The sequence below is a fragment of the Cuculus canorus genome, chromosome 4 (assembly GCF_017976375.1).
Source record: "Cuculus canorus isolate bCucCan1 chromosome 4, bCucCan1.pri, whole genome shotgun sequence".
Lineage (NCBI taxonomy): Eukaryota > Metazoa > Chordata > Aves > Cuculiformes > Cuculidae > Cuculus > Cuculus canorus.
This window is the reverse complement of record NC_071404.1, coordinates 25,717,018-25,737,867: the sequence shown is the minus strand read 5'-3', so window position 1 is coordinate 25,737,867 and position 20,850 is coordinate 25,717,018. Positions and strand designations below refer to the sequence as shown.

Sequence of the window (20,850 nt, the reverse complement as noted above, 5' to 3'; positions counted from 1 at the left end):
CACTGATCAGCACAACAGCCTTCTTTCAGAGGCTCCAAAATCAGGTGTATACTTATGTCCCCAAGCAAAGTATTTATGTTCAAATAAAAGCATAATTAGTGCTACCAGCATTAGCAAATGTTCTAGAATGAGGGTGGTAGGGGAGAATGGAACCATCAAGATAAAATCCTGGCATCCGTGGAATGTCTGCCAAGGAAGAAGCAGTGAAATAAGGCAAAATGACAGGTAGCAGCAGATGCTGCTGGCTGCTACCGAATTGAACAATCTTGCTGGGAATAAAGTCAAGAATTTCTGAGCGGCATAAGACAAGAGTTTGTTTTCAGAGGTGAAGGAGGAGTTCTGGAGACTATAATGGCCTGATTTTGGTGGGATTTTTGGTAGGGAGAAAACATTTGTCCAGCATAAATACACTGTGGATCTAAATTCCATTTTCCCTAATCTGTCCCTACTGGGGATGCTGTTGGAAGCAGTTACTTACTGACTTCTGATTCCCATGAAAATGCAAAAGAAGCTGAATCTTTATAATCGAGAACCTCCCCTGGAAAGACAGAGTGGAAAGTCACTGTGGGCCACTGAGTTCCCAGCTGGTCAGTACAATAGGAATGAAACTTGGCTGCTTTCTCAGTTTAGTAGAAGACAATCCTTTAAATGAAAGTTCGGAGTTACATTGTCCTTAGCCACCTTTTGGCACTATTTGAATACACCTGTATAGCCAAAGAGCTACAGTAGTAAACCTACAGCATAAGAGAAAATACTTATGTTTCCTTTACTAGAAGAATAGTGGAGGTCAAAGAATTTTAATTAAAGTTGGGTTTGCCTCCTGTATGTAGAACAAAGTCTTCACCTGTTACGTGGCAATATTGAATTCAAAGGAGACACATTTTTCAGAGTATACTTGATTTAAATGTCATCTGAGACTTTCGTTTCACAGATTAATTCTGTTACCCACTCCTTTCACCCGCACGCACTAGGGTAGCATTTTTAAGAATTAACAGCATCAACTTTGTTGCTCAGTTATGTCTAGTTTAACTAACATCTAATCCTCTTAGTTTTTATACCTTCACAAACAGGGATTTGTTTGGCTAAAAACTTTTAATTAGCCCAGTCACATGGAGCAGGTATTTAACAACCCCAAGGCAAACCCGTTTCAGACATCGGAGGTGTCTCACCACCAGATTGAGAGAGCTAATTCTAGGAGACCTTTGCTGTAGGCTGCAGAACTTGAATAACAGGGTCGGTAAGCGGCTGGCACCCAGTTTTTCCACATAAGTGGGCAGCATTCTTTAATGGTAATTTGCTGGCTCCAAACTGTTTTCTGATACTCCACTAGCCCTCCACCTCATCTCAGCTATCCCTCCAAAACAGCCCCTTGGTTTGTGCTTGCAGAAGTCAAGCCAGCTTTAAAGAGAGCTAAGGATCTTCTCACATGTTTTGTAGGACTGCTGCAGACCTGGCAGGTCACAGGAACAAATAAATACGTTAGCAGATCAAGCAAGGATTGAACCTGCTGAACTTTCGATCTTAATAATTTGAATCCAGAGGAAAGGCTGCTCAAGCAGCATACAGGTCCTAACACAAGAAGCGCGGGGTCACTGCTGTGGGTCAGGGGAGGCTGGGGAGGGAATACTGATGCCCATGGGACTTATGCTCCTGTGGTGTGTGAAATCAAATGAGGAAAGGAGTGGCTAACACAAAGCGGAAGAATTGGCACGAGTGAAAAACCAGAAGTGAATGCTTGTGTAATATGTTAAACACGTAATTATTAACTTGAGACAAGCTCTGCTGCAGTACCAGGGCCACGGCCGTGCAAAGTGTACATGTTAAGTGTACATAAGCGATTCTCTGGGCCTGTTTCTCCAGAAAACTTTCTCAGCAGAGATCCTGTGGAGCTATGTGGAGCACTTAGAACTTCCTCTCAGGCAGACCTCTTGGGGAAACAAGATCAATATTGTGATCATCTGAGACGGGGGAGAAAGACTATTGCTTCATTGCCCTTGTCCAGCTGTACAATCTTCCTCTGTTGTGCCTATCACCGTAAAGTTTTCAAAACAACCATGTCAGTTGCAGTGACACTGAGCAAGCCACCCCCATCAAGGGTGCTGCCACGGAGTTATTTTTGGCCTCTGTTCTCATCTTAAACTTGCTTTGGAACATCTCAAAACGTAGCAGAAATAAATAAGTAAATAACTGAGAAATAACATCAGCATCTTCTCTTTAACTTTAAAGTTGCAGAGAAGTGAAACCTCAGCATCTACCACTTTCCACTCTGACTTTACAACACACTCAGAGCTTGCCAAGACATCAGCTTTAACTGATTGCTAATTAACAAGAGTTATTTGATACATTTGTCCCCAGGTTCTCCACTTATTCATTCCTGGCTCCAGCTGCTCCTCTTTAGGACGCCAGTGCTAAATTTCAGAGCTGGGTGGCCCTGCCTCAGCAGGAGAACAGATTCATGGAAGGGCTGTCTGGTGAGCAGGGCACAATGTACTCTTGACATGCCTCAGCACACACAGACCTGCAAGGAATAGAGCTGATGTGGTTATGATGAGCTGCCCCTGCTGTAAACCATTAAGAATATCCTCTCATTCTACTACAGAAGAAAGACTAGGTAGCTATAAGGTTTACATGCATGTTTTAGCTAGCTGTAAGATCAGTTTTTAAATCGTCCTGATGAATAGATGTAAAAACAATTGAAAGTGTGTTGCCTGAACAAGACCGGCATGATCAGGCAGTGTTTCTATTACAGACCACTTACTGAGAGAAGTTAAAAGAGCAAAACCACAAAGTATTGGAAGTTATTCCCTAGGAAGCCAGCTTTCAAAAAAATCCACTGGAAAAGCTCAGAGTCCAGTCAGTTGGGTTATTTGTTGCAGTAGTATCAAACGCAGACATTTGCAGATAGCAATAAGTATATTAGTGTTCACAGTGTTGTTGATGTTCATATGATTAAAAAAGTCCACTTTCTGGCTGACTCTTACAGCTAACTGAAAACAGAACACAAGCTAAAAGAAAATCTGGCAGAATGATGTAATGGAAGGGAGATGTGATGTCAGGTAGTGTATATAAAAGCCAGTAAGTGCATTTAAATAATGAAGGGATCTTAGATTTAATCACCCAAGGTTAGTACACAGTAAAGCAAAATCTTTGCTACTTCACAAAGTACCAAGATGGAGCCAGTTGTGGTAATTCAGTGCTGACATACTGGCAATTAAATATTTGGGATCATTGGCTTACACCAAGCTTTGTATGACCGCTACATTCCGTACGTCCAATGGCCAGCCAGTGAGTATTGGGTGAGGTATTGCAATGAGGATGTGCAGGAACCTTGGGCAACAAGAACATTTTAGTGAGTTCCCTAATCCCTTGGAAACGAGCACCTAAAACATATATATGATATTAACCTTTTAGCTGAGTAGGCTTAGGCAGAAAGATCACTGTGGGGTTCTCTTTGATGTAGTGTGGAGAGGAAGGTGGGCTGCTCACTGTCTCTTCCAATGCAAGATGTAGCAACTGTTAGACAAAGCTGCAGAAGCCATTTTCAGAATGAAAGGAGATATTTCTTCATGCTGCAAATACCAGATCTGTGAAGTTCTTTGCCAAAGGGTGTGATGATTGCAGAAGTTTTTTCAGGCATTCAAGGGAAGTGTGGGCGAGTACTTGGAAGAGAGGCCCACCACTAGGCAAACTACACCAGATTCAAGGAGTCCCCTGAGCTGAAAGTGGTTGAAGGCTGGAAGAGGACCTGCAGGAAAGAGGACCTGCAGGAAAGATCACGTATGCTTGTCCTGCTCTTGCTCTTCTGTAGGGGTCAGTTTGTGGCTACTACTGCAGACAGGTTACTGTGCTGCATGTGTTCCAAAATCTGAAATAATAACGATGTTGTTAGTATTTTTATTTGGATGGTAAACAAATTTTGTGCAGACTTTCTGACATGTAGATTAATTCAAGATGCTCTGTCTTCCCACCTGCACCTGAGCTGGAGGGGAGCACGCTGCAAAGAGCAGTGGTATCACAGTACCTATAGGGAACTAGGTTGCTCCTTCATTTATACCATAGCTATAGGTACCAGATGCAGAGGAAGAGAGTAGGACTCAGTGGCAGGAGCATTGCATGATGGTGTATGTTGGCTGAGGGTCCACTAAGATGCAGGCTAATCTCTGAGATCATGCTACCCACATGCCCTGTAGTGGTCCCAGTTATTTACGCTGGGAAGGTTTTTTAACCCTGTTAAACCAGCCCCACAAGATTTACTTAAGCAAGAGTACCTTCTTCTCTGTTTGCCCCTACCCCCTTTTATCCCTGTTTCTGTGCATGGGAAGACTCAGAATTGAGCTCCGTACTTTCTTTTTTGAAAATAAAATAATTATTGCAAAGTTTCTGGATTAACAAATGACCCCAAGTTTTTCCTTTATCCTCTAAATAAGTGAAACACTCATCACAGCAATACAGCAAAACTTGTATTGCCCTTGTGCTTGAGAACATACAGCAGGAACCATTATACTCAGTAGTTTAAATTAACTTGCTTATCTTCAGACTGCCAGGAAAAAACCTATTATTTATACTTTTATACTGCAGCAATGATGAGCACTCTGCTAAAGCATATTACATCAGTGTAATTCCAGAGCCTCGAAGGCTGAAGCTGTGAGGAGAGGAGACTGACCAGCTAATTCTGGCCCACTGTCTTCTGTAGGTTTAAAATCTGAGTGTGATGTGGCACAGTACAAGCAATATATGTTCTGAAATTAGAAAAAAATATTTCTGATATTCCTATTGCTTAGGAATTTAAAAAAAATATGTTTTAATAGTTACAAATATCTAAAATAATTTAATAATATTTTTAAAAGGCAAAAAAAGTGACTGCAGATTTTGTGCACTCATGCATTCACAAAAGCATGAGAATTGAGGCAAATGTGTGTGCAAATGCATGTCATTGTAAGCTGAGAGTTTCCTTTCTGTGGCTGCAGGGAATTAGGGCATGTTTACATGTGGACTTTTGTTGATATCTGTACATATCTGTACTGCCTGGCATACAGGCTTTTCTAAAAATTTTTATAAGTGGTGTCTGAATTTTTTAAGCTGTATTAACTGCTATAGCATTTTTAAATTTTGTCTCAGAGAGGATAAAGTGACTTATTTCTGATAAAGCTCTGCTGTAAAGCCCTCAGGTGATAAGCACAGTATAAAGCCGTATCTGAAATAGTACAACTACCTTGACTGCAGTGGACTTATGCTAATTTGCTTTAACAAAGAATGCAGACTCATTAGGTTAAAAGAAGTTGTTTCAAATCATAATCTGATATCCTAGACAACTGGGTTGAGTCTGAGTGATACGTTCATTTGCATGACTGAGCACTGTATCGTTTTTCTTTAGGTTAGAAATGTGGGCATTTAAGTTGCATATTGCTTCTGCGTCTTAGTTACAAGGCAGAAAAGACCTTGGAGATACAGGTTTCTAAAAGAATGTCACCTATAATAGGAAATGGGTGATACCTCTTTTTGAATGACTGCCATCTTCCCACCATTTCCTTCTTCGCTCAACTGGAATGAAATCAGTACAAAATTTAATTTCTAGAAATCTGTTTCCCAGGGATATGTGTTTTTAGTGTGGCTGTGCAGAATTCTTTTAACCTTGCCTGGAACATCATTTCTCACCTTTTCTTCCTTGCATACAGTACTTCATCTGGGCCTACAGACATCAAGGAAGGGATCTTAGGCAGTGTGACCACATTGCCTCCATTTCCTGTTGCACTGTGGAAGGAACTGAGCCTGCCTTCTGAACTGAACAAATATGTGTTGGCTTGTTCTGTATAGTACTCCGGTGATGCTAACACAGGGCATAGGACATGTCAGACTATCTGCTCACCAGAAACAAATTCCCTCAGGACACTCACCACCAGCTCCGCTCGCTGCAGGAGCCCAGAAGCTTGCAGACAACCAGCAGCCTCACAAGTAGCACAGGGATGGCGAGATCTTTGTTTAAACAGTGATAATTCCTTGGTACAGCTCTGGGATTTTGAATCTGTCTCTGCAGGAGTTCCACTTTCTTTTCTGTTGCTTAACAAATAATGCAATCATCAAGATGATAACACCCAAAATATTGACTAATACACTGATGAAAATGAAGGTTAAGTTTTAATCCAGGTGCCATTTTTTGCAAAAGATCACTGCAGGCTCTGCCCCACAGTCTGCAGACTGATTCATAGCCTGGAATTTCAGACTCATACATGGTGTGATCACATAGGTTTATATTCACCACTGCTGTGCCTGTTGCATGTGCTTTGTGGGCTTAGCCCTGTAAGAAAATGTTGATTGACACTGACGATTTACTTAACTGCAGCAAATGAAATTGTTTTCACTCTATCAATAAACTGGCATCACCCAAGAACTGAAAATGGGCTCAGTAACTGGGATTTAATCAATAAATGAAGTAACATCCATCACAATAACATCCAAATGCCAAATACAAACGTGAAGAAGAATAGCAGTGGATCCAAATGGTGCAATTTTTCTTCTCTCTGTGCTTCTATTTGTTTACTTTACTGGCTGTGTTGCCCTCACTTGTTTGTATCTAGGAGTGACATTGTTCCAACACGCCATTGCCTTCCTTCCTGAGAGAAGCCTGGCATGAAGAAACACCTCACCTTTCCCCTAAATGTGCTGGGGTTATGGCTCAGTCCGGCTGGGGCAACGGGATATTCCCCGCCTGCCTGCCGCTCCCCTGACAGCCTCCCCACCATGCTAGAAGTGAACTCCAGGGCAGGGGAAGGACCACAGGAGATCCACCCTTGTGATAGTCTCTCAAGCCTGGCTCTTGAATAGGTGCCCCAACCCAAAAATGAGCTTGCAGAGAGGAATGAGGCTGGTTGGAGGTGGTGCTGGCTGGTAGATCAGGCTCTCACGAGATGCATGCTGTAGGTCTGCCTAAGACACTGCAATAACACTTCTCACCTAGGCTCAGACAGACACGATGTCTAGCAGGAGATAATTCATTATTTTTAGTGAATCAAATGTAAATGACAAATAGGAAATTTGCAGGCACAGCTTTGTCTGGCCCCAATCCAGAGAGAGATGTTGCTCTTTTTGTGTTTATCCCATTCTTATCCTCCGCAGTTCTTCACTTTCAAGCAGTCACATGTCACTACTTCCCATCTGAGCAACAGGTGAGGCTATGGCAACACTATTTATGATCTAGAACTGGTTTTATTTAATAACAAAATAGATGAGAGCTTTCTCACTTTTCCTAGAATGAATGGTGCTTGCTGCCAGTACTCTTGGGGATAGTATTGTACTTTAGTAAGGAAAAAAAATCTTTAGAAGTGGCTAAGATGCTCAGTTTCCCAAATGTAGCCATCCCTACATTTTTAACGAATAGCCAGATAAGGCGTGAGATCAGAAAAATGTGTTCTATCTCTCAAAATGCTCCCGGTAACATTAGCAAAATCAAGTACTTTTTAAAAATTTCTAACTTTAATCACTTCACATTGTGTTCTCCCTCAGAGCTGACTGCATAACAAAGGAAAAGAAAACACTACACGAAAATAATTCAGGAAGCGAGCCAGGATCCCTTCAAGGGAAAGGCTGTGCAAGTGTAAGCCATTAATAGCATTTAAAAACCCACAAGTATGTAACAGTAATATGAAATGTTGACTAGCCCTGCACAGTTGTTCCAATTTTGGGTTTAGATTCAGGTGATAAGCTGCAAAAGAAAAAGCAGAGTACAATCAATCATGAAAAAAATCCTGGTTTTGGGTTTGCAATACCATTCTCACGCTTCTCAACATTGCCATATTTGTAATGATTTGTTGGGTTTCAGAATCTGGTATTTCATTAGTGTTGAGGGACTCTTAGATAGTCACATAATAATCTCTCTTAAGGCATCTTTCAAGGCCTTTCTTATAATCCAGTGATGCTTAGGGTGTTGGCAATAATTCAAACATTATTTGTCACCTCTCTTCACAATGGCATGTAACATCCACTTAGTTCTTTGAGTGTATGTTATTTCAGAACAAAGGTTTCCAGACATCTATTCCCCTATGTTTACAAAACAAAAATCTAGCTGTTCATGACTAATGTACAACATTGTAAAAATGATCCAACCAGGAGTTCACTATACAGGCAAAACTTCAGTGCTCTTTAATATCCACATGGAATAAATGGGGCTGTGTTGAATCAAATGTGTCCTTTCATATCAGGTGTTTAAATCTCCACTGATTGGGAGACCATGTTGAATCTACGAAGCCAAAGATCTGGCTTTAGTATAGATGTAACTCATATGCCAACTGTTATTCTCAGAGAAGTTTTGTTCTAAGCAGAAGTCTTGCAAGAACAAGCTAGTCCAGAGAGTCCCTCTTTCTTGTGCAAAGGTTAGTGAGAGCAAACTGTAGTTCCAGTTTTAATATAAATGAAGTCCAAGCCTCAAATCTGAAGTCTAGACTGCAGGTAAGCCAGACTAAGACCCAGCTAACCACAAAGAGCAGCACTTATGTTTGAAAATAGACAGCATATTTTTTTTTGCTGAAAAAAAGTGTATCCAACAGCTCCTGATTTCACAGTAGTGAGCAAAGCAGGGTTCTGTACATCAGCTATCAAAATATAGTGTTTGCCTCAGTAGAAAGGTTACAATGTGAATTTTGTGGAATCTGGTGAAAGGTTTTTAATTTTTAAAAACAGGTGCAGGAGCGTAATGGATGTTGTAACTTCTGAGTTTGAATCAGGATTTTCCCACTAGCCATGCTGTGATCCTCAGGACAGCTGGATTGCAGATCTACTTGCCACGTATCTCAGAAAATATATCGGAGTTCTTTCCGGAGTAGGCATTACAGATTTTTTATTAAATCATTCATGGAAAACAGATACATTTTGAGCATTAATGAAAGATCTGAAAAAATAGAAATACCATAAAGCTATTCTGGGAAACTGATACACTCGCTAAATGCTGCAGTTTTCTGGTACAGAACATTGTGTTATTCGGTTCTCCAGATTTCATACAATGGGTGGGAACACTACAAGCACAAAGTATTACTGGTTTTGTGTGTATGGAGGTAAAAGATATCTTGGTTTAGTCCTTATATAGGAAAAAAAACCCAAAAGTTTAGCAATGTATTTTATATGCACATGTGATTCAGCTGTTGTAGAGAGGGTACTGTCAGTTCTCCTAGTCTCCTTTTATGTGAAGATTTTTATAAGTATGAACTGCTACCCCTCCAGTTGCCACTTCTCCTCTTCATCTCTGCCCCAGGACCAGCTTCACCACACAGGTAATTCTGGCCCTAACCTCCCTTTTTTTCTGTAGTCAGGCCCTTTTGCACTCTCACCTCTGGTTCCTTACCTCTTTTCTCCTAAGGTGGACCCATCTCTTTCGCCTTTCTGCCAGTGTAGCTTCCAGCACCCAGTATGGGGCTGCCATATGCCTGGGTTGAAGGCAGATGGCCCACCAATTCTTCATCAGCCAGGGACTAGCTGTCCTTTTGGTTATGTTCTTTCAGTACACTATTATTTTTCCTGATTCCTTTGCATTTCTTTAGAGCCAGCATCTGTAAATTCTATATTTACTGCTTCCTCTTTCCAATTCAATCCAGGTGTTCTCCTTGTAGGTCATACAGTTTCTCCCTTCTCACAAATGTTACTATGTCTCATTAGTTCTTCCTCCAAAACACCTTACCTCACTCCGGCAGCTGGGTTGCCCCATCCTATTTTTACTTCCATAAATTATGGATTTCCTCTCATCTCTTCCATGTGCAAGATGCTTTATGCTTTCCAGCTCTGTTCCACCTTTCTTTCCAGCTATTACCTGCCCTGGAAGTAGGTTTCAACTCCTGTTCCTCCTGAATCACACCTGTTAATGGCTGAAATTCTCTGTTAACTTCCTTCAGACAATTATCAAGTCCCTGAGTCCATCCTAAACACCCTCAATCTTCCTCACATTTTTGGGGTTGCCCATCTAGCTCCAGCCATGTCTTAGCTGCACTGCTACCTCCAGGCATCCTTCTCTCTTGGAGCTGTTTCTGCTTCAGTAAGCCTCCTTCCATCTTGGCATTGCTGCAAAACAGAGGAGCAAAAGTCAGCTGGACATTTATCACGGGCAGATGATAGGAAAACTGCAATACACGAGGTCCACTGTGTGGATCAGCTCTTCAGACCTTCATCCCACTCATCTACAAATGTCATTTCCTTGTGCCTTGAATTTAGTGATGAAGTGGATGTGCTGTAAAAGGCATTGTGTACTGAAGCTGAGGGATGGTTTTCATTGCATGGAGTTAATTAAGGAGTAAATAATAGTTTCCAAATATTTAAATACAGTCCTCAGTAACTGGCCTCACAGAGATCTGTATCAATACCTCTTCAGAGATTTTCAACAAAGCAAATCGGAACAAGAAATAGTCCATTCATCTGCTTGCAATATCTGCTGGAAAGGCTGATTCAGTCCCAGATTTCCATTCAGCTATAAAACCTCTGTATGTACTATCTTCTTAAGCATAATTTTTAAATAGAAATGTTATTTATCTCTTGGGGTTCATTCAAAGTAACTAGACTTGCAGTGACTGACAAAAAAGTTTTGTGTCATCAAAGGTTACTGAGTTAGACAGTAAATATTTTCCTGAATTTAACATAAGGTGGTAAGAACAGTGCTAAGAAGACTGCTCATTACTAAAATGGCTACAGGCTAGTTTTAGTTTCAATGTTAAAGCCCAAGAAAGTAGAATCAAGGCATTGTTAGTGACACATTTATTCTCTTTTATTAGAAATTCTTACTTTAATTAGGAATTCTCACTTTTTCCAGCTCCACATACCCTGTTGGATCTCCCACAACATTTGAAAATGTAATATGTCTTGACAGAAGTACTCTACTGTACAAAATACATAGTTTTATTCTTATCTTGAAGGAACTGCAGAGGAAAAAGAGGTTATGTACCAAGCTGTGGCTTATAGTTAGTTAATACATATCCATCATACATGTAGATAACTAAATAATTAAAAATATCTCTTAACTGATATGTAAGTGGAAGAAATCTCTCTTCATAGTACTACCCCTTTAAAGGAGAAATTAGTAAAAACACTGTACTGACATTAGGGTTGTTTAGTTTTACAAACTGCTAGATTTTGTAAGCAAGTCAGAGAAACCTATAAATACTTAAGCTCAGAACCACTTTTTTCTACCTATCCTGGCAGCATGTTTGCTTGACAAGTGGCACCGGCTGCAAGGGACTTCTTGCAGACCCTGCCTGGCTGCTGCAGATTCCTTAGTGCCTGGGAAGCCAAATGCCCTGGGCTGGTGTTTGCAGTGCTTGAACACGGTCTGAGAGGTAGCAGCTGCCACATTAACCTTCCTGTGAAAGGGACTGATTTATAAAATTGTTCCACTCTTTGCAACTCTTGTGACACCTGTGCTCGGGTTATCTAAGGGCCTCCATTTCAGTCTTATTTTGGTGCTTAAGTAAGAGGTGGGTTCTTCTAAAAATATGGATCTTGACTAAACCAACACTATCAAAGCCCAAGCCTGAGATTCTCTCTGCTCAGTAATCCCAGAAGCAGATCAGCTGAGGGACTTTTGCACTAAAATCAAACCCATGGGGAATGCACGTCTGTGATTTTAAACCATCGATTTCCAACACTGTTCTTTCCTGAGTGCAACTGTGGGTGGCATCATGCAATGCAGCAATACATGTAAAAGTGGTTGAACAGCTATGAAGAAGGGGTTATTTTGAAATATTTGTCTGCAGTGTGAAGTTGCTAAATCGCCAGCATAGTATGGTCGTACAAAGCACAGATAAAGCCAAAATAGGCAGTTCTCAAGAAAGCTTTAGATGATAAGGTTTTGAAATACTATTTTTGCAGAAGAAAGATGCAAATAAGAGCACGAACAAGAAAGACGGGATGGGGTCATTTGGGGTTTTTTGAAGAAAATCTCTTGTCTTAGGGAGCTTATAGCCTGGCATTATATGAATTTCTACCAGCATTGCCCATTCTTTGCTAGGCAGGGGTTTAACAAAACAACTCTACAGAAACTGCTTGCAAATATTCTTTGCCATCAACATTCATTGTCTCTGGGAATTGTGAACAAGTTGTCTTATGCATCTCATGTATTTTGTGAGGTCTGTTCCATCCAAAGGAACGGTGTTGACCAAAACACTGCTCAACGAAACCACTAGCAAAATAGCTCTGGAACCAGCTAGAAGAGGTGGTTTGTAAATAGTTCCCTTCCTATCGCTTTCCTTTTATCTGTCAGAGGAGCACTTTATCTGTCCAGTGCTGAGCACTCATTTTGCAGTAGATGAAGATCTACAGGGCATTTTTCTCTGAAACTCAGCACAAGACACTAAATAATGGACTGAAGGGAAGAATAGGTATGGCAAGGTAGCTCTTGTACTGCTGGCATGGCCAAGTACATTTTCCGAGAGCCTAGACACGCAGCAGGAGCCACAGCTGGAGAGGTGGCCCCATGTGTGCCACCTTCAGGTCACTGCTGAGCCCTCTCAATTGACATTTCACCTCTCTGATATTTTCCTGTACGATAACAATCTTCCACAACTCACAGCGATTACTTTCCCCTTCCCACCTGTTTCTTTTGCAGCAGGTAGTTGCTAGTCCTGCTTCACAGGAGGGGACATAGCTCCCATCTGAGGCAATCCATGCTGTTCCAGTATTTCCTGGGGAGATGGTTTCGACACACTTCTTAGGAATGGGTCTGAATATATTCCTGACAGTGCCATGTCCTCAGATACAGGAGGTTCTTTACTGAGAATATGAAGTCTTCAAAGCCTCCACAGCAGCCCTTCTGGATCTGTCTGTATGGTTTTCTAAAGCAAGTGTTGCCATGCAGGATGGAATACAAACGCACCTGTTGAAAGAGAACTGGAACAAAATTGAACCCCACTTAAGAAATTTCCCCATGAATGAACCCCATTCACAGAAATTTCCCCTTCTGTAAACTGATCCCCGGGTTTTAGCTCTGTTGTTTGATCTACTTATTGCTAGGTCTGCTAACACTTTGTAAATAAATTGGTGTTTCATTGAAAGTGCTTTGCCCAAAACCCTTCAAATTTTAGGTGCTTTTTCACTTTTAATATCCAGATCTTTTACTTCAATTGCTCCCAAGCCATCCTGAGTTATACAGCGCCTGTACTATACTAATGTTTGACTTTATGTACTGTACAACCCAGCACCTCCTCCATTTGCAGTAAGTAAATACACAAGTGTTACTTTGCCCTTGAAACCTGTGCTCTGTGGCAAAGGTTGAAGAGACTAAGAAGAGACTGAAACACCAAGTTCCCTGGGTCACAGTCCCTCTTGTCAGCAGTGCACTAATCAGAAACCCACACCTAGTTATCTGCAAAAGCCAGGAGCAGGGAACTTTGGACCAGGTGACACGGGCAGTACTTGGCCTCCTGAGACGCATCCACCTCTCTCTGGGCGCTCAGATGTGAAAACCTTATCTCTGAGAGCAGAAAATAAGGTGAAGCATGTTAAATTTGGGTTGGCCAGAAGCTGAATGCACTTGTTTCAGGAACACAAGCAGTACTACCTGTAGAACTGACTGCAGGTGTAGTACTGTCCTGCTGCACAGTATTTGGGAAATTCTCTAAGCCTGCCCCAGCCTGCTGAAGAGCCAAAGGCATCAGCACTTCAGGGAAATGCCCCACAATTGTTCTTATTCCAGTTGTTTGTGTTCACAACTTGCTTTCAGATGTAACACCATATGAAAATTACAACTGCTATCACTTTCTTACAATGAGATATCTTCAGTGGAGTTCTTATGCAAGCAGGAGAGAGAAACAGCATGGCTGGACCTCCCCCCTCACCCAGCTAGTCAGTCTCTCTGGGAACAGCTCTCGATACCAGGTGGAACAAGATCGTGGTTCCTGCTCCCCTGAACTGGTTAGGCAGGGTCTTAAGCGCAGATAAACTCTTTCAGATAAGACCCCTCTTTCTGCCTAGCGGTCTCATAGGTGATAGCCACAGCTGAGAATCCAAGCAGCTCTGTGAAACAGCAGGTGGTTATTATTTCCAGCTACAGCTGGGGAATCAGCAAGGCTTCAAGAGGCTAACAGGATGTGGAAAGTGTCCTGCTGCAAGCCTGAGAAGCTGGCAGGAGAAGATGAGTCTCCCTCTCCTGTGCATTTGTCACTGCACACTTCCTCACAAGGTGGGAGCAGACACTGTAAAACAGCTATGAGGGTTTTTTCTCTAGAGGAAATACAAGCTAATGGTTGGGAATTAATAAGGCTTATACAAAAGACATTACCAGGTCTTGCAGATTGTTCTGCAGTAGCAGGATTGTGTCTAGCAGCTGTAAGGAAGTCCATATGCCTCCTCTGCTTGTGCCAATAGCCTGTCCTATGAGGGAGTCATGGTCTGCTGCCATGGTGGCCTTAAATACAAAAGGGGAGGGGAGTGCAGGCCAGTAGAAGGGAAAACCACACCTAAAAGCATCCACAGCAAATAATGGCACCATAGAGAGCTGAGCAGGCTTGTGTGCTTTGGGTGGACTGGGCATGCAGCATGGGCTGTCACTTGTGCGTGCTGGTTGGTAAGCTGGACACAGCTGTGTCCCTGACCACCGGTAAGTACACTGGGGTGTGCACAGCGGGCAGAGAAAGCCTCTCCAACCTGACCAGACTCATCTGGAGTCCCTCAGCCCAGCATCATTGCAAGTGAGTGACCCCATCCCGGTGTGAGGCCGTACAAGATCCAGATCAACAGCAAACCCAGCACACGGACATGCTACTTGTTGCACTGCGTGGCAGGTTTTAGTAGTTAATCTGACTAGCTAGAGGAGCTTGTGATGTAGAATTTGTCCTTAAACACACACATTGAAATGTGTACTGCTCAATTCAGGGATCCTAGATTAGACAAAACTAATCACACTTCCCCAAACCAGGACTGAAAGGCCATTACAGACAAGGCAGTATCACAAAACCAGGACACAAAACATTGCCTAGATTTTCCTGTTGCTCCTCTGTGAGCACATATTCGTGTACCAGGTCCAGCAAGGGTCTCCAGGTTAGGAGCAGCCACCGATTCCCAGCCTCCAATTCTTTTCCAAGCTCAGCAGCTGTCCTCTCCTCCTTGGGGAGTGGCAGTGGCACCTTCTCAGTGCTGTGCTTGGTTGCCAGTCTATTTTGGCTGCCCTCTGCTTGTAATTGTTAACTCGCTTGGAATGAGAAAGCTCTGGTTAGCACAAGTAGAGCTTTAACTGTGAGGCATTCCTGAGAAGGCAGGAGCAGAGCCTTTACCTGCAAGGTTAACCGTCACATGTTGCCTAAGCCATTTCTTTCCTGCGTCTTCATGTTTAGGCTCCCTTTGCATTATTTTATTATGCTGCTTCAGGTCTTTTTGTTGTCATTTTGGTTTGAAATTTTAGCTGTCATTTGAATGACTGCTCTCTAACGCCGATGATTTATTTGGAAATTTATGTACTCCCATAAATTAAGCGTTCCCTCTCAGCTTTCAGCCAAGCACGCCTAGGCTTGCACACAGCCTTAGAACAATACAGAGAAAGGTTATCATGACTTACCTGCCACAAATTATCTATTAATAGCACCTTTTATGTACCAGGTTTTTCTTCCCCTTCATGGCATATTTTCCCTATGTCCCTCACTCTTAGCACATTTCCCTTCTTTTGTGCTTTGTTTTCCCTGTGGAGGACAGAGTGGGTAGAAGAGAGGAGACCTTTTCAGCACTGGTTCTGCTCCTGTGGCCCCAGCGTTGCCTTCACCACGGGGTGTTTGCAGGGAGGGTGGGACAGCAAACCGCTCACTACCTGGTAAAACATTGACCCGCGCAGGCAGCCGTGGCAGCAGAGGCTCTAGGCTGCCTAGGGAGGCAGGCAGTGGGAACCCAGCACCAGCCAGCACCCACGGGAACACCCCAGCTTCTCCCCAGGTACCGTTTTCTGCTTCATTTTCTAGCTCTGAGAGGCCGAAAGGCAATGGCGCTGTTATTAGGTTTGCCAAAGATTCACTCCCCAGAAGTCAGAAGAGGAGTTAATGTTGCTGTTTTGCAGTTTACTTGCATCAACTGTAGTTGACTACATGGTGTCACCTAAAGCATGGGTTATTGATTACATAGTTATTTTGATTTTGTTGCATCTTCAAGCAAGCAAACAAAATTATTGCACAGTTGCATTTGAAAGCGTCATGGTTTTCTAATAAAATTCAAAACAACTGGCTTTGTTCGTCTTCTGAGAGTAGGAACAGGAGTCAGAGTTTCTAATGAAAATGTATAATCCAATTATTGTAACAGGGATGTGGGTAGTGACTCATGCTGAAAAATACTTGCTGATTTTTGAACGAGCTTTGCAAAAATAGGCAAAGTGAGTAATTTTTTCAAGTTTTTTCCATATTCTAAGCAGTAGGCAGAAAAAAATTATCAAGATTAAGTTTCTAGTATTGCCGCTAAGAGGCAAAGCTGAATGAATTCAAATAATTGTTTTAAGTTTGCTGAGTGACTTAAAATTTCTGCCACATGGTGGAAGCTGACTCCTTCACATAGCAACCATCTTCCATGTGTGCTTTGCTGGTCTGGTTGTGTCTTTATGTAAGTACATATGGTGACTCCCCAAAAATGACTCTCTTGAATCCCACGCAGCTGTCAAGTAATCCAGAAAGGGCAGTTTTCACAGAGAGCTCAGTGTGGAGTGACTGATGTGTAGCCAGTACTCACGATTTATTTACAGGATGTTTTGTGTGCAAAACCAAATGCAAGAAAAGAGATTTTTTCATTATTATTTGTTGCTTCTAGTTTATCAGTGTCAGGCCCTAGCTGTTCTCGCTCCTTGTTTTGATCCTCCCTGATGTGACAGAGATATTCTTCGTGTGTTTGCTCAGTACACTTGCACATGACATACTATTTATGCTCAATAAATGCTTGGTGATGCTAGGCAGTACTGTAGTGTATTAATGTATTGACTTTATTAAACATAGTGTAAGCGTGGCTTCAGTTCTTAGCAGTACTAAAACTCCTAAGGTAAAGTGCAGGGAAAATAATTACTAGAGAAAAAGTAACTAGTTTCCCACAAGCATCTGTTTAAAGAATTGAAGTATGATTCAAGAAAAAATTTGGTAGAGGCTGCACCGTAAATTCAGTCTGTGGGTGAATTCATAGACATAAAGCATGACTATCATTAAAGCCTGTGATTTTCATGTATGTCATAGCTGATGTGTGATTCCTGCCCTCTTCTCCCAGGAACAGTGGTTCCAGTATTTAACTGTAAATTAGGCTGATGCAGAAGTTTCTTTTGCAGTAATTAAAGAAAGAGGTCAAATCTTATCTCAGAGTTCACAGAGACTGTATTTTAAAAAATAAATATCTTAAACAAAAGACAGCGATGACAATGTTATCTTGTCTGTTTTCATACAAAGACAGAGTTCTACCTAGTGACTATAAGGGAGATTATGTGGCTTAAAATGAAGGAATAGGACTGTTGACAAAATCTGTCCAGTCTCCAAATCATGTTTGCACTACAAAGGACTTCTGTCAGAGCTAAGCCAACCCCTTCCCAGCTTTGAGTCAAGGAGTCAAGGAGAAACATCATTAGAGAGAGAGAGGTCTCAGGGAAAGGGGGTCATAATTATCGGTAAATTATGAGAAACTTCATTTGTTTCAGTAAATAATAACATATTAGTGCATGCTAAAATGAAGTGATCAGGCTTCATTCCATAGGGTTGCCTTTCAGCACAGCTGTTTACCAAGTTTCAGTTGGTTAAACCTGTGTACATACACTGCAAGAAGTCACGAGGACAGCCTGGTCTGCAAAATGTTTTTCTGTGTGTACGAGGTGGAAAAGACTGAGAATAATGCTTGTTAAATCACTTGTTAAAAAGAAGTCTCTCTTCACCCTTAAAGGCACTCCCTGTGATGCAGGCATTATTTCTAGACCTATGCAAAAAAAAAAAAAAAAAAAAAAAAAAAAAAAAAGAAAAAATATATATACATATAAATATCATGGACCCTACAAAGATCTCACAATGACACTTTTCCAAATTTCCAATTTATATTTGAACCAGAAATTACCATATTAAAGGAATTTATTAAAATGAGAATAATCTTTTCAGATACTTTGGAAAGAAATGACACTCTCAGTAGAGATGCTGAATATTTGGATGGCAAAAAAAAAAACATTGCAGAACAAAAAACCCTATGCAACCAGGATTACAGAAGAGTAACAGAGACAAAGCAAAACTCTGCTCCTCCCTGGAAAGTGTCAGGGTTTCCTGGGTTGCCCCAATGTGCCAGATCCTGCGTGCTGAGCAGTGCTCTTGCAGAGGCAGAAGCAGCCTTGGTCCATGCTCTCAGCAGTCATGGGATGAGCTCACCAGGAGCATGCCAGGAGGAGTGTCAAGGCTGTATGCTCAGCGACCTCTTGCACTCAGGTGCTTTTTCCAGAGGCGCTCATTTGTTTATTGTACTTGTTTGTGTAGCAGCCATCACGCCATGGGTGAGATTGCAATTGCTTTCCTTGATTCCCCATTACAACGATGTTGACAACAAGTCACCTGTATTAGACAGGTTACTTGAGGTCTCCTGTGCTGGACCACTTTGTTCAAGAATTTACTGCAAGTGAAGACCTTTGTAGTCATTATTCTTTTCCCATGGCACAGTAGCCATATGGCACCTAGGTAAGGCCATTGCAGATGCTTTGGGCTTGAGACAAAAGAGCAAGTGGTCTGCATTCTCTGGCAGGAGTCTCTTTCCTTCTATGAAGATGCAGCTCCCTGCTTTTCTCTCTCTGAGTACTGGAAAATCTTTTCTACAGCTATCCACTTGTATACACCTATGTGACCAGAATAGTTCCGTTGCGTTACTCTGGAAGCAATTTAAAACATTAACATTTAATTAGTTTATTACCTTAAGGAAGAAGAGTGAATTTTCCTGGGGATTTTTGCCTTTCATAGGAGTAAGATTTTTCTGAGGGAAACTATTTACCTTTTCAGAGCCAGTTGCAGAAGTGTATTTTTGTGACAATAATCTGGTTTTCTTCTTTCTGTTGCAGTAAATGAAATGATCAGGTAAAATGCAAACCTTAAAGGACAGCAATTAGAGACAAGGAAATTTACCCTTGTGTATTCCCAGCTGAGCACAAGTATTAGTGATGCATTGAAACCTAACCTTTTCAGATTTGCTAAAATAACGCAAAGTGTTAACCCATGAATTGCAGCTGAACATGAAATACAATTTCTGTGAAACTAAGTACCTTTAATTATTTTAATTACCAAAATTATTTTGTGCTGGATGCATGGATATGCAGTTCCCAATCATGTCAATGAGCAATGAATGTTTAGAACTTGATCTAGCTTTTTCTTCTTTGCAATATGTACTTTCAGTGAGACTATTTCTTTATTTAATTTCTTGCGTTCAGTAATAACTTTCAGAGATGAACTTCTGTTCTCATCAGAAGTCAAATGTTGCTCAGATCATAGTGCAGTATATAATTAAACGTATCTATCCAAATGAATGGCAGCCCTGCCTTCCCCTCTTCAGTGCTGGGTCACAATGCTTCCCTTTTCTTCCAATATATAACAAGAGCTGTCAATAGCAAGCAGTATTTGCTTACATGCTGGAAGGCAAAAGTAGAAAGAATAATCAATAATTTTAGCAGAAGTATTTTTGTAATAGCTGACTAAATGAAAGCTTACTTCTCATACTGTTCTATCCTGACCTGTGGATTTACTGATCTTCTTCCCTGCATCTCCCAGGACATGACAGTGATAAACAAAAGGCACTGAGAAATGCTTACCATTTAAAATTCATATTTGGAAGAATCAAGTTTGAGAGGTCATCATATTGCCTCTCTTGTATCTAATGAGTATTTGTCTTAAAACCAAAAATGAATTGTTCAAACCAAAGCCATTTGGTTGTTGAGTGAAGGAAGTCATGATTTGCAGACCGCTACTGACCTTTCATTCTTTCTGAAGAGCTGCAAAAAACAGATATTAATCCAGACCTTTCCACCTCCTGCAAAGATATTATCAGACAAATGCTATGGCACTGCAGCAGTGATGTATTTTTTTAATAGTCTCCAGAAAAAATATGCGTCTTGGTTGGATCTTCTTTCCTCTGGGCAGTTTATATAATTGCAACTGAAAGTAGCTCCAGACAGTATCCCTTAGACAGACTGTCAACTGGGATAATGCTAAGCTTTATGGAATTGAATACTTTCACATGAAAACCTAGGGATGCTTTGAGGGGGAAATTGCTATGTAGACATGCTGTAATGCACAGAAACAGCTTTTTCTGACCTGGGTTTTGGCACTTTTGTTAATGCTTCATCAAGTAATACTCGGGGCAGCCTCTATGATGAAGGTCTTCCACTTGAACAGCTCCCGGAGATGCTCAAACTGCATTTGTAATTAGCTCTATGTGGGCAGACAACTTTATAAATAAAGCTGAAACTAAGGACTTGGCAGCAAAAAATTCATGGATAGGCAGCTACAGGTTGAATTTAGTGGGATTACTCAATCTGTTGGTGCTGGATGGTGGGATTGATAGCTAAAAATTTGATTCTGCAAGCCCTTCTCAACCTGGCATCATGTTTATTCCTGCTTACATTATCCTTGGGAACTACGTTGCCATTACATACTGTATACCGAAGAGGCTTTAGCAGTGCTTATGAGTAAATGTTATAAGTATAGGTGCGTACAGGTAGGGCTATACCTGCCTGGACCCTTAAGCAGACATAATAACAAGGATGGCTCTGAATGAAGTTCCAGGAGAAAACAATCTGCAGTACTAAAAATTTATGGACCTCCACAAGTCTCTTCAGGCACCACATCTGCATGAAAACACAGGAAGAATGCCTGGGATTACTGTGTGGAAAGTTTGTTTGGCTTTGTGGTGGGTACCATCAGC

General features: G+C 41.5%; 1 protein-coding gene and 1 long non-coding RNA gene across 5 annotated transcripts in view; one reads left to right on the top strand and one right to left on the bottom strand.

Annotated features, from left to right (window-relative positions):
* RBM47 (RNA binding motif protein 47) overlaps positions 1 to 20,850 on the top strand; it is a 75,990-nt gene that overhangs the window by 17,833 nt on the left and 37,307 nt on the right. Inside the window, exon 1 of one of the 4 annotated variants that reach the window (XM_054065976.1) lies at positions 15,768 to 15,885. The exons of the other annotated variants lie outside the window; for them this stretch is intronic. The gene's annotated coding sequence lies outside the window, so the exon portion shown is untranslated. Of the gene's footprint in view, positions 1 to 15,767; positions 15,886 to 20,850 lie in introns of those variants that run through there. 4 annotated transcript variants of the gene reach the window in all.
* Positions 9,113 to 15,694, bottom strand: LOC128852124 (uncharacterized). Its single transcript, XR_008449769.1, has 3 exons — positions 15,518 to 15,694; positions 12,560 to 12,855; positions 9,113 to 10,041 (listed from the first exon to the last, which is right to left on the bottom strand). It is a non-coding gene; the product is annotated as an uncharacterized LOC128852124 (long non-coding RNA).